This window comes from Pseudonaja textilis, chromosome 4 (genome assembly GCF_049901715.1).
Source record: "Pseudonaja textilis isolate UNSWEBS1 chromosome 4, rPseTex1.2, whole genome shotgun sequence".
Lineage (NCBI taxonomy): Eukaryota > Metazoa > Chordata > Lepidosauria > Squamata > Elapidae > Pseudonaja > Pseudonaja textilis.
The window spans coordinates 37578576-37592357 of NC_141993.1; positions in this window are offsets into that span (position 1 = coordinate 37578576).

Here is a 13782-nt window from a genome sequence, read left to right on the forward strand (position 1 = left end):
AGTTGTAAATCAAGGATTATCTATACAACACTAAATTGTGCCATTAGTAAGCGGATAGCCATGTGGAGGCCACGGTGGTGCACGGGGTAAGATGCTGGGCCTGAGGTCAGCGGCTCGATTTCTGTGAGTGAATAAACCACTTGAGGACAAGAAAGGGGCCTGCCCTGATTGCCTACCAGCATTCAGGCATCCTGCGGATAAAGATAACACTGTCTGAAAAATTTCCTTTCAGAGAGGCAGTCAGCCATGTCAGAGATCCCTAACATGTGCCATACGCTAAAAAAAAAAAAAAAAAAGCCACGTGGATGGGAATTTGCATGTTGTGGCAAGCTTTTGACTAGATTGGACAATTCTTCAGTTAATTCTTCCTTAATTTAGTTCAGATCAGTGGTGGTATTCAAATTTTTTTATTACCAGTTCAGTGGTCATGGCTTGGTGGGCATGGTGTGGCTTGGTGAGTGTGGCATGCCTTGGTGGGTGTGGCAGAGGAAGGATATTGCAAAATCCACCCCATTCCAGGCGAAAGATACTGCAAAATCTCCATTCCCTCCCCACCCCACTAACCTGCTTTCCAGCTCTGTTCTCCTGTGCAGGACAACAAAAGAAGACTTCGATCAGCTGGGACTCAGGAGGCAGCAAATAGATGGGGGCAGGGCCAATCAGAGGTTGTATTTACCGGTTTTCTGAACTACTCAAAATTTCCACTACTGGTTTTCCAGAACTGACTGAATACCACCTCTGGTTCAGATACACAAAGGGGATGGGTGGGAATTCTCTGGATCAAATTGAAGATGTCATAACCCTCTGTAAAGCCACACTATTCAAGGTTACCATAGTATCACTGCAGAGCCTACAAAATGTCAATGTTCACTTCTTATTCTTAGCTTAAATTCAGAAAAGTTGCACACACACACACACACACACACACACACACACACACACACACACATATATATATGTTTTCTGAGGTATGTATATATACATACATACATACATACATACCATGGGTGTCAAACTCAATTTCATTGAGGGCCACATCAGGGCTCTGCTTGACCTTGGGGGTGGGCGGGCATGGCCAACTGGGTAGGTGTGAATGGCATGTTTCCTTTTTGCATTGGGTAAAAGCCATCCTGGTCCGATGTTTTCCCTTCACATTGGGTAGACTGGGCCAAAGCTATGCAGGTAGACTGGGATGAAGCGATGACATATACTATCAATATTCAAAACCATGAAAAAATGGACTATGTTCGTTTTAAACAAAAAGAAGTGGAATAGGATAAAAGTGCTGAATTTCCTGCTAAAAATTCCTGAAAATAAGGAGGTTACAAATGTAACAAATTAATAAATGGCACATATTCATTTCTGAAAAATGATTAGTAATTTCTAACAATAATTAGATATTCACTAAAATTCTTGTATCATTTTTAATGTTACATTTTACCAAAAAAAAAAGAATCAAAATGTTCAGCTTGCATAAATTGAGCCACCTTATCGTTAGACCAATCATAACAACATATTAAGGTGAATTGTGTGCAAAGAAATTAGTTGGTAATTTCTTCTTTCTTTGCAAGAATTTATAACCTTATGGTGCAATTTCCAATTTGTCTATTTTCTTTATATTTGGAATCCCAATTAAACATAATAAAACTGACCTTCAATTGTGGTAGGGTGTTTTTTTAACATAAGAAGTGATTTATAATATTGCTAATAGCATGCCATCTAGTAATAACAGCCTTTAAGATGAGAATGACTACAAAATTTATCACAGGAATGAAAAATTGAAGTAATTTGTAGTCGTTTCTGGTAGATGGCTTAAAACCATGTTTATTGCTTAGTAAAAAAAGTATTTCCAGTACAATTTCCAGCACAATGCAAGAGCCAGCCTAAAGTAGATCAGCTTTTAAAAAGTGCTTCTTTACTTCCAATTTTATTCTCCCCTTCCAATAATAATGCAAAATGTGTATTCTATTCCAAAAAGCCAATGTTTTCATATATATAAGCAATCCACATAAGGCCTGAGGATTATGTCACAAAATGGCCTTCCATTACACAAGAAGATTCCTTCTGAAAAGAACAGGCAGCCCAGAAGCCTTGGATGAATTATGATGAATGGCAGCTATCAGTAGTTGTAGAAAAGGAGGTATGCTTGCTACAATGCACAATATCTAATTAGGATGGATAAATTCAGATGTGGTATTCAGCAGGTTCTGACCAGTTCTGGAGAACAAGTAGCGGACATTTTGAGTAGTTCGGAGAATTGGCAAATGCCACCTCTGACAGGAGATTTTACAGTATCCCTCCCCTGCCATGCCCACCAAGCCATACCCAGAGAACCAGTAGTAAAAAAAAAAATTGAATACCACCACTGGATGAATTACCTACAACAAACTGAAGCATTGCAAACAGATTGCATACTTGCCAAAATTGGGAAAAAATGTCTTTTCACATGGATGAAATAAAAATGAATAGATTTATTTATTTATTTGTGAAACTTTATATGTCCACCCAATTCATTCATGATGATTTTGGGTGGCTAAATAAAATAAAATAAAAACCTAATACAAAATTAATAAACCTCCATACCCCTCCCCCAACAGTCAGTTGATGAGCTCCATATTATTCTGGGTTTTCCAGGCACACTGGCAAAATCATGTCTTCAAGGCCTTTCAAAACAGTATCAAGGTGGGAACTAATCTTATTTCCACAGGAATGATGTTCCATAGGGAGGGAGTTAATACAATGATAGTCCCTTTTCTTGATCCCATTAGATCAGGGCTGTCAAACTCATGGACTGTGGATCGGATGCATCATGTGCTGGCCATGCTCACACCCATTTTAGCAAAGGGGGAAAAAGTCATGATACATCATGTGACACCATGAGTTTGGCACCCCTCCACTACAGTAGATGGACCTCCTTAGAAGAGGAAACTTGTAACATCCCCACAGAAAGGAATATAGATGTAAGTGGGAAGTCATTCCTTCAAATAAAATGGCGCACCTCCAGGTGGGTGGGTGGATGGAAAAACAGAAAGATAAAACATGTGCTCATGTTCTTGCCAAAAGATAAATGAACTGCAAGCAGGTTATGGAAGTGAGCTTAGAAATACTATCAGTTCAGTGCCTTTGTAAATTGCATAATAATTCATGTTTCCTTATGGGTAGAAGTCACAAGTAGGAGCCAAAAGTGATAATTGAACAGAAAAAAAGTTATTGTTATTGTCACCCTCATTATACTTATCACCACAAGTAAATCATCCTTCTAGAAATTATAACCCTAAATGCAATAGGTTTTTATGTATTTCTTGTTGAGCCATATGATATTTGGAGATAGCAGCAGGTGCAGCTTTATTTGTAGGAAGAACTAAAGTACAATGGACAAATGTGAGAAATAAGAAGGCACATATAACCCTTAACACCTTTGGAAATACCTCCCTTGATTGGATTGTATTTTTGACAGCTCCATGATTCTTAAAACAAACTCTGGCCTCGTAATCAATCTGCAAGTAAGGATGGATTTTTAATCTACTAGACTAGAGTAAGACTGGGAATCAGTTGTAAAAGGGCATGTTCCAAAGTCTTGTTCCAAAAGAAACAAAAAGTACCTGCACTTGATCAGCAGAGGGAGCAGAAACATTGTTTTGTACTGCTGAAAAAGAATTTACAGGGATACAGTAATACAATCACCATGAATGCAGGACAATCTATTATACACATAGACCACTAACCCTTTCCTAATAAATTATTTCCCATCCTACACAGTGTACGTGCAAGACTGAGAAAATACATCAGACAGGAGAGCCAGAAATTAAAATAATTGTTTTAAAGAAAGCAGCAAGCCTGCAACTGGATGCTTCAATGTTAAGTTCCTGGAAAAAACTGATATCTTAAATTCAAATGTGGCCACTGCCAGCGTCGAGCTCTGTGTTACAGAATCTATCCAACATGCTTTACAAAGGTGTGTGTATCTGAATATAGATGTGTGTTATTTGTATGTATGTATGTATGTATGTATGTATGTATGTATGTATGTATACACACACACACACACACACACACACACACACACATATATATATGGCATTCAGCTTTGTTCGGGTATTTTCCCACGTCATTGTAGTTGTGCTTTTAAAGTTGTAGCAACGTTTCGGCAGAATCTCATCTGCCATCATCAAGCTTCTGTATAGTGTTCATCTGTGAGTCAGGCTTTTATAGTGGTTTCAGATTTAAATTTGGGGCAGCCTATTGCTGTGCCAGAATGGTTTTTTCTTCATCCTGATTGGTTGGGAGTCTTGGTCTGTGTTTATTGGTCTTGGAGTTTGCTGTGTTCTGCTTGATTGGTGTTTCTAATATCTTCTGTCTGTTTTTTGGCTGCCCCAAATTTAAATCTGAAACCACTGTAAAAGTCTGACTCACAGATGAACACTATACAGAAGCCTGATGATGGCAGATGAGATTCTGCCGAAACGTTGCTACAACTTTAAAAGCACAACTACAACAACGTGGGAAAATACCCGAACAAAGCTGAATGCCATACATGTAAGTACCCGCGAAAACTTAAGAAAACAAATATATGTGTGTGTGTGTGTGTGTGTGTGTGTGTATGCGCACATACATATCTATATTCTGTATCAAGAGAAACTGGGTTGTTGCCTGCAAGCACATTTTTAAAAATACATCCCAATTGTTTTTTCTGCCTACGACAGAACATAACAAACATAGCATAGCCCCCGCTTCTTGCCCTGTGAAATCCTGTTCAAGATATTGCTTTATCCCACATTGTCTGTAAATCTTCGTACTTATCTTGACTGCCCTCACCTGTGTTCAGTTCAAAGGCCCCACTTTGATCTTTAAAATCTTTCACAGTATAAAATCAGGGTACCTGAAAGACCAGATGGCTTCACTCTCGTCAATCAGATGCCTGTGATAGGTCTTGCTGCCCCTACTTGCTGAGGTGAGAAAAGTGGGTGGCAGAGAGGCAGGTTTCTTTGCACTGATAAACAAGTTATGAACAACCTTTCTTTAGGGAAAAAAATTGCCTGCTACTGGATAACTTCATGTTTCTGACATTCCTAGCAAATATATTTTCTAACACCACCCTCTAAACCTTTAGATATAATTTTGTCTCATGCTGCTTTTATAATTTTGCTTCATTTTTGTAGATTACCTGACTGAAAGTCAACATATAAAGATAAAATAATAGAAGACATTTCCCCTTTAAGTTCATAAGAAGTTGAAATCATCTGTTTATTAAATTCAGCACATGTCCTTGACTCCATAGAAATATAAGCAAGAAAAGCTTATAGAAAACACTTAGAAAATGGTGGAACTGAATTGACTTAGTGCTTGGGTAAATTTGTAGCTATGCTTTATATTTTTGTACAGAATACACTATTTGCTTCATAATATAATATACTTGGCTAATATAATATAATCTTTTTGCTTCACCCAAGGAACAATTCAGGGGTGGGCTGCTGCAGGTTCACACAGGTTTGGGTGAACCCATAGCTAATGTTATGGCCAGTTTGGTGAACCACCAAATCCCACCCCTGGCCCCACCCACCTCATCCTTCCCATCTGGACCTCCTGGAAGTTCCAGAAATCTAAAAACAGGCCCATTTCTGGCCTCCAGAAGGCCTCCAGAACCCGGGTGAGACCGTTTTTGCCCTCCCAGAGGCTCGAAGAAAGCCTCCAGAGCCTGGGGAATGTGAAAACAATCTCCCCTGCCATGGTGCAGGAGGCCAACTAGGCTATGTCCATCATGGCCACGCCCACCCAGCAACTGGGCAGAGAACCGGTTGAATGAAATTTTTGAAGCCCACCCATGGAACAACTGCCCATTTTGTATAAACATATTAGTTTTTGAATTATCTTGAAAGTTTCAGTCATCTAATGTACAATATGGAGTCTATACTATATTGTGTATAGACTAGCTAGCAACTGGTTATGTCTGACTAGAAATAATTGTGGCTGGTATGGAAGGAATCTGAGACAACTTTGTTTCCAAGATACTAAGCTGAAGTACAGGAATCTCTCTCTCTTATTTTTAGGGAGTATGCAACTATATCTAGAATGCATTGATAACAATATTCCATTAAATTAGGATAAAATTTCAATTTATTGAGATTTATTCTGTCCACCTAAATCCTATAAAAAGGCATACTTCTGAATTCCATAAGTTCATGCCCAATTCCCAAACCATAAGTGACCTCAATGAATCAGAAAGTATTGCATAAATATTTAAAAGGACAAAATAAAGTTATATCTGGAAATATCATATATATTATGTAATAAAATCTGGAATCATTAAGATTATAACAAATATAAAAATGAGGGTTTAACTCTTATAGTATCAAATTAGTAAATTGTATCCATTCCTAAGCTGAATAACATTACCATCTACTGAATTTAACAGACCTCTTTGTGGAGACGTTTAGACAGAATTTCAAAAAAGAAAAAAAAAGCAGAACAGCAATTATTCCATCAATATATAAAATCATTATTAAAGTAATATAAAATTTTTGCTTGTTACTTAATGCAGCCTTCCTCTCCTAAACATTAAAAAAAATAGAAACAATGCTTTTCTTTCAAAAACACATGAGGGAAAAATGGGAAATAAACCATAGATAATTTACAAAAGTACAACTGACTTTTGCTTCTATCATATGTAATAGCCTTAGGGCAGATCAGGCTCATTTGTAGAATGTTATTCAGTTCTTACAAAATAAACACCCTGCTGTTCAGGTTGCATTAAGCTACAATTTTCTCCTGTACTAATCATGTCCCAGTTGGCTGGTCTGTGAATAGTCATGTCTAGCTGTTATCTGTTGTGAAGCAGACATAAATTCAAGAACAACAGAGCTTCAGGAACCATATCTGGCAAGATCTAGAGCTGAATCAACCATACTGAAGATATAATAATACAAAAAATAAAGCAAATAACCTTAGCTATATTATAAAATACAGCTTAAAATACAGTTAAACTTCTGTCCATATAGTTGTTAAACAGTGTGCATACTCACATACAATGTGCATTGGAGTCAGTGGGTTCAGTGAACCATTAATTAAGTCAACTTGTGGTACAATACTCTAAAGCTAATGCATCAGAGACTGGAAGACTATGATTTCCTATGTCATTCATTTTAAACAGACTTAAAAATATGAATAAAGAAATCTATAATGAAAAACTACATCAGGAAACCATACAAACCTTGAAGTGAGCCAGATAGGTTTAGCATTGGTCTTTCTTGCTGGCGAAGTTGAGACCATGAATAAAGGAATGTCCTGAAAGCAACTCAGGTCCTTCTGCTGTGTCTTCACTTTTTCTTTAGGCCTGGATGAGAAATCTGATGTATAAATTGGAAAATTCCCATCCTTATTTTAGCTGTTTTTCACTCTTCCTAGGTATGACAACTCCAGTACACCCATTAATTATATGCCATTTCACCAACTTTGATTTACAATCTAACTCCAATGGCCAGTGATGAGGAGAGAGAGCAGTGCAAGGAACATTACATTTGACAGAAACCTACTGTATGAAGGTAAACGAAGAATTGGAAACAGTGACAATCTTGATTTTCAATGCAGTTATAGAATAGCATTTTATGCTTTGTAGGCCACTAAAGTGGTTCAAAGAGGGACAAAAATAAACATCAGTAAATAATTTTATACCAAAGGCATGTGACAGAACAGCTTTCATCCAAATTGATGTTTAGAAAGACCTCTCATGTAATAATACTGGCAAAATTGTGATGCAATTTGGTATCTTTTTTTCATTAAGCTTTGCAAGGTAGAGAATTGGAAGATAAAAATGAATCCTAGAATATCATCCTTCCTTAACAAGGTGCTTCCAGGTATGTTGGACTCCGACATAAGTGTGATTAGTACTTGAAAATGTCTGACTACAATATAAGTTTCTTCACTGTTATTCTAAGGCAGGGATGGACACTTTGGAACCTACATGTTGCAATCAGCTTTCCAGCTTTTCTGTGTAGTTCAGAAGATCTTCAGAAAATGAATTGAAAACATTTCACAGTATGCTTTTCTATGGATCTAGGAAGGAAAACTGGTATATTATCCTTAATACATCTGTTTAATTATTAAAATAAAATTTAAAGGTTGAGTACTTTCACTCCAGTTCCTACAATGACATGAATATAATATTAATCATGTTATTAAACATTTCATCAATGCCAAGCTTTTCTCAGAAACTTGGGGAAAAAAACATTTTAGTGTCAAGTGATTGTTTTTATTTCTGTGGTAGTTGTGGAATGGTATAATGAGAGCTCTTTCTCATGATCTTCATTTCATATATCAATTTCTCCAATCTATGCAGGTAGAAAACAAGTTCCCACCACAAATTCTTAATATATTGGGAGAAATGAGTCTGTTGCTAAGATGTCATTGACTTTTTTCATATATCTCTATAGCCCTGTTATTTGAGTAATTGAGCACTTTTCTATAAAGAATTTTTTCACTGCACCAGTTTTGGAACTGCATGTTCTCATGCAATTTCTTATGTTTAGTGGCTGAACTTATTGATTTCTATTTCAGCTCCTGTGTAGCCAAAATAATTTAAAAAGCAATATTTATGTTTGTACAATGCAGCTTTGTATGTTTTTGGAAGATACTTTGTGGGAACTCTTGATTCAACCAGCCTCCCAAATCTCACTTGATGTGGTGTTTACTTTCACAAATTTTTAAAGGTGAAGGTGTGGCTTGACAGTTTTTCCTCTGTAGCAATCACTCAGATTTATTTATGTATTTATTCCACAAGGCCAGGCAAATATATCTTCACAATACTGATTCCACTTTCAAATGCATCCAGAGTTTATCTCAGCTGTTTTAATTCTTTCTTGATTGGTATAACTGCAGCCAAGGAAAAAAGTTACTGTGCTTAATTTGTCAAGATTTCTGAATACTGGGATTTATGGTTACATTTCTCTAATATTTAAGCTAGAGGTCAAAATGACAAATAGATTTTAGTCAAATCTAATAAAGAACACTACAGTTTTCTTTTCATTTTGTCAAGTAGACTTCTAAATATTTTAAATAACTTAAGGCAAACAGTAAGTGTAGGATCTCTGTATATTTTCAGATGCTATAATGTTACTAAACCAAAGATAAGAATTTGACATATTTGTTACTAACAAAACTGGTGTATAGAGAAGGAAACAAAAGCGTATGGATAGAAAATCAATTTCAAATCAACCTTTCAAGTGCCATCATAATTGAAGAACAAAGCATGTCAAGGCATTTTCTGTAGGATCTGCCAAATGAAAATGAAATGACAGATAACTTTATTAACAGCAGTAGCTTGATTAGCTATTTGAAATAAATAAGATCAGTATCCACGTGTAAAAAATGTATACTACTCCCAATTTAACTATTTAGAACCAAGTTCAAAACACTTGTCATGATTTTGGTCTTTAAACTATAATGCATGAAGACAAAATATTCTCTTAGGGCTACTGGTTTTGTGTGTAAAACTCTAAATAATAGCAAATATCAGAATTTATATCAGAATTTGGCACCTAGTTCTAGAAGCACATGGTTGTTAGTTACATAGTTTTCAATGAGACATTCTACCAGTTATAGTAATTGGTGCTCTTCATGACATCAGTGGAGAAACAGCAGAGATGACCAACTGATATCTGTTGATCTTTTTTGCTTTTCCTTCCCAGTATTAAGTGCAGCTACAATACTCACCACTGAAGGGAACAGAGCTCTCTTCTCCTTCCTTAAACCATGGCTTGTTGCAGAATTTTGTATTAACTGAAAAACTAGGCATACATTTAGCAGAAATGTGGACACCAAAGCTGTTTAGAAAAGCAAGAACATTGCATAATCTTCAGTCTAAATATTTTTGGGACACTAGCTTTGCCATATAGAGAAAAGAATTACTACTCACGTTCTGCTGGTTAGAAGCCTCTATGTAATTACAGCATATTCTTAGTCATAGAAGAAACTTTTAACATGCAACTGCTGAATAGGTAGGTATAAGACTATCTCCTTCTCTTGCAGATCTTTCTGTTCACTGTAAGAAACTTGTCTCTTTTTCCTTCACATGATATTTACTCACAAAAGCAAATGAACAACTGGTTAGGATTTCAATTTACAGATTGAGATATAGTAATTGCACATGTTGCTTCTTGAGATGATGGACAAGATGATATCTCACAATTTCATATGCAGAGGTGTTGGGGGGAAAGTATCTTCCATCAAATCTGAAGGAAGGTGGTTAGCTTAGGATGTTGAGGTTTTCATGGAATTCTGTGATAGCTTGAATTTTTTTCTGTAGTCTAGGGGAAAAACCTTATCTGCAAGAGTTCCCCCCCCCCACTTCCTCTCCTTTCCCACTTAGTCATTTAGAAATATTGCTGTGGATGTCACCTGAAAGGTGAAACTGGAACAAATGGCTAAATGTATTCAACATTTTTACCCTTAGTCTCTTGACTTGTTAGCTAACATTCAGAAGCCCCAACTTCTTGATCAGGGGGTCTAGGAAGTTGGTGTGGGGTTACAAACAGCTTCTGAGACTTGAAAAAGCATGAGTAGCCCGGCTATCTATCACATAATATATTCTCTAATGCCTTGCTTCTGCCTCCTCCTTCAGCCTATGCCAGGGGTGTCAAACTCACGTCGTCATGTGATGTATTGTGACTTTTTTTCCTTTGCTAAACTGGGCGTGAGTGTGGCCATTGTGTGATGCATCTGGTCCATGGACCTCAGGTTTGACAGCCCTGACCTATGCCATTCAAGACTATTGCCCCACTATAGTAAAAGTTACTATAAGTAGGATTATCCCTGATTTTGAAACCATAACGACAATGGTGAATAGAGATTTGCCATATATAATTAATATTGCTATTGTAGTTGCAAAATTGCTATTTTTATAGCCACTTTAAAGAGTAAAAATGCAGTGAGGCAAAATAAATACTATAATGATCCCATTTCTATCCATTTTTAATAAGTTAGATAGTTAACATTATGGTGCCTCTGAGATTAGGGCTGCCCTAGCTAACTTTTTAGCACAAATGTTCCTTTCTTATATCAGCTGTGTCTCAAATTCATGGACCTTTTCACCCTAAAATAAGACACATCTTTTGATGTAACCAATTCATCAGAGCCATGGTGGTGCAGTAGTTAGAATGCAGTACTGCAAGCTACTGCTGACTGCTGGCTGCCAGCAATTTGGCAGTTCAATTCGCTCTGACTCAAGGCAGCTCAGTCTTCCATCCTTCTGAGGTCAGTAAAATGAGGATTGTTCCCAGATTGTTGGGAACAATATGCTGACTCTGTAAACCGCTTAGACAGGACTGTAAAGCACTGTGAAGCCATGTATAAGTCTAAGTTCATATTGCTATTGCTATCAGAACTCGTCAACACCAACAACTTTTAAAAGGATGTTTTTTCAACTTCCAAACTCTGGAGTTTTGATCTGGGACAAATTAAGAAAAGCAACTATTAGATATCTCTACTTTGTTTGCCTTCACCAATCCTACTATAGCTAATGGAGAAAGATCCTTCAATCATGGCAACAGCTGTATACTATGTCTGAGTGTATTTCATGGAGATTCTGTGAATTGCACTTTAATAGTTTTTAAAGAGGAAGAGAACTGCTATGTATCATATTATGGATATGTACAATTAGATCACATGCACACTTATGGCTCTTTCAGCTGTTCCTAAGGAAGCCATAAGAACTGGAATTCTTTCAAAACTCATGTTTCAGTACTTTTTCTGATAGATTTAAGCTCTTCCATCAGTATTTCAGATATGGAAGCTGACTTCCTGGTTGCAGCCAACCAGGCCTTCTCTGCTTCTGTATTTTTCCACATCTCTCAACAATGGAGGGGAAAGAGAACAGAAGATTTGGGATGTCGCTCTAACCTTCTTTCCTTTTGTTCTCCATTTCTTTTCCCAAATTGTACAATACCTTTACCTGGAAAATCATGGAATCAATTATTAACCAATCCATTATCCTTCACTTAGAGACAAACAACCTACTCTCTAATAAACAATTTGGTTTCAGAAAAAACTATCCTGTAATCTGCAACTCTTACACTGCAAAAACATATGGACTATACAATTCGATCAGGGCAAAGCAATAGACACAATCTACATAGACTTCTATAAAGGCTTTGATTCAGTGGTACACGACAAACTACTACTAAAACTAAAATCTTATGGTCTCTCTGGACACCTACATAACTGGATAGAAGCATTCCTGTCAAACAGACAACAAATGGTCAAAATTGGGAGCATCCTATCAAATTCTGTACCTGTCAACAGTGGTGTCCCCCAAGGCAGTGTTTTAGGACCAACTGTCTTCATACTCTACATAAATGACCCCTGTGATCATAGCAACTGCGTTCTCTTCGCTGATGATGTAAAGCTGTTCAATACCACAGACAATACTACTACCCTCCAAAAAGACCTTGACTATGTATCAGAATGGTCAATCAAATGGCAACTTCAAATCTCAACAAATAAATGCTCTGTCTTACATATTGGCAGAAAAAATCAGAAAATAAAATACAAGCTAAATAGTCAAGACCTTGTTGAGAATCCAAACTTTGTCAAGGACCTTGGAGTACTCATCTCAAATGATCTAAGTGCTAGAGCCCACTGTAACTACATAGCCCAAAAGGCATTAAGAGTTATTAATCTAATCCTACATAGCTTCTTCTCTGGTAATATCACACTACTAACTAGAGCATACAAAATATTTGCTAGACCTATGCTTGAATACAGCTCATCAGTCTGGAACCCATATCATGTATCTGATATTAACACAATTGAAAAAGTCCAGAAATATTTCACAAGAAGAGTTTTCTGTTCCTCTACTCATTGCAGAATACCTTATGCCACCAGACTTGAAACTCTAGACCTAGAAAACCTAGAACTACGTCGTGTCCGGTCTGATCTATATAAAATCATACATTGCAATGTCCTACCTGCAAATGAATACTTCAGCTTCAACTATAACAACACAAGAGCACACAATAGATACAAACTCAAGGTTAAGCGCACCAAACTTGACTGCAGAAAATACGACTTCAGCAACAGAGTGGTCAATGTCTGGAATACTCTACCTGACTCTGTGGTTTCTTCCCCAAATCCCAAAAACTTTAACCTTAGACTGTCTACTATTGACCTCAACCCCTTCCTAAGAGGCCTGTAGGGGGCGTGCATCTTCTTCTTTCTTCTTCTTCTTCTTCTTTTTCTTCAGCGTTTGTCTCGCGCTCGGGCGAGGTCCGCTAATGTCCTTGAGTACTGCTTCCACACCTCTCTGTCTGCCACGTGTGTCGGGTCTGCCTTCGCGATCTCTAGATCGGCCTTGATCGTGTCCATCCAGCGTTGTTTAGGTCTACCACGCGGTCTCGCTCCTCCGACAGTCACCTTCATTACAGATTTGATGATGGATTCTTCCTTGGCGCGGCTCACGTGGCGAACCATTGTAGCCGGGACTGCCTCATGACCGTGGGGATGGGCACGACGTTGAACCGCTTCACGCACTTCTTCGTTCCTGACGCGATCGAGTAGGGTGAGGCCTACCGACCATCGGAGCATTCGCATCTCCATTATCTGGAGTCTGCTTTCGACTTCTTTGGTCGTCGGCCAGCACTCTGCGCCGTATATGGCCACGGGCGCACCACAGAGTTATAGATTTTCGCCTTCAGGCGCATCGGCATCTTCTTGTCACAGAGGACGCCTGTGACGGACTTCCATTTGCCCCACGCTGCATTGATCCTGGCTGCCACCTCAGTTTGTAGTAGGCCT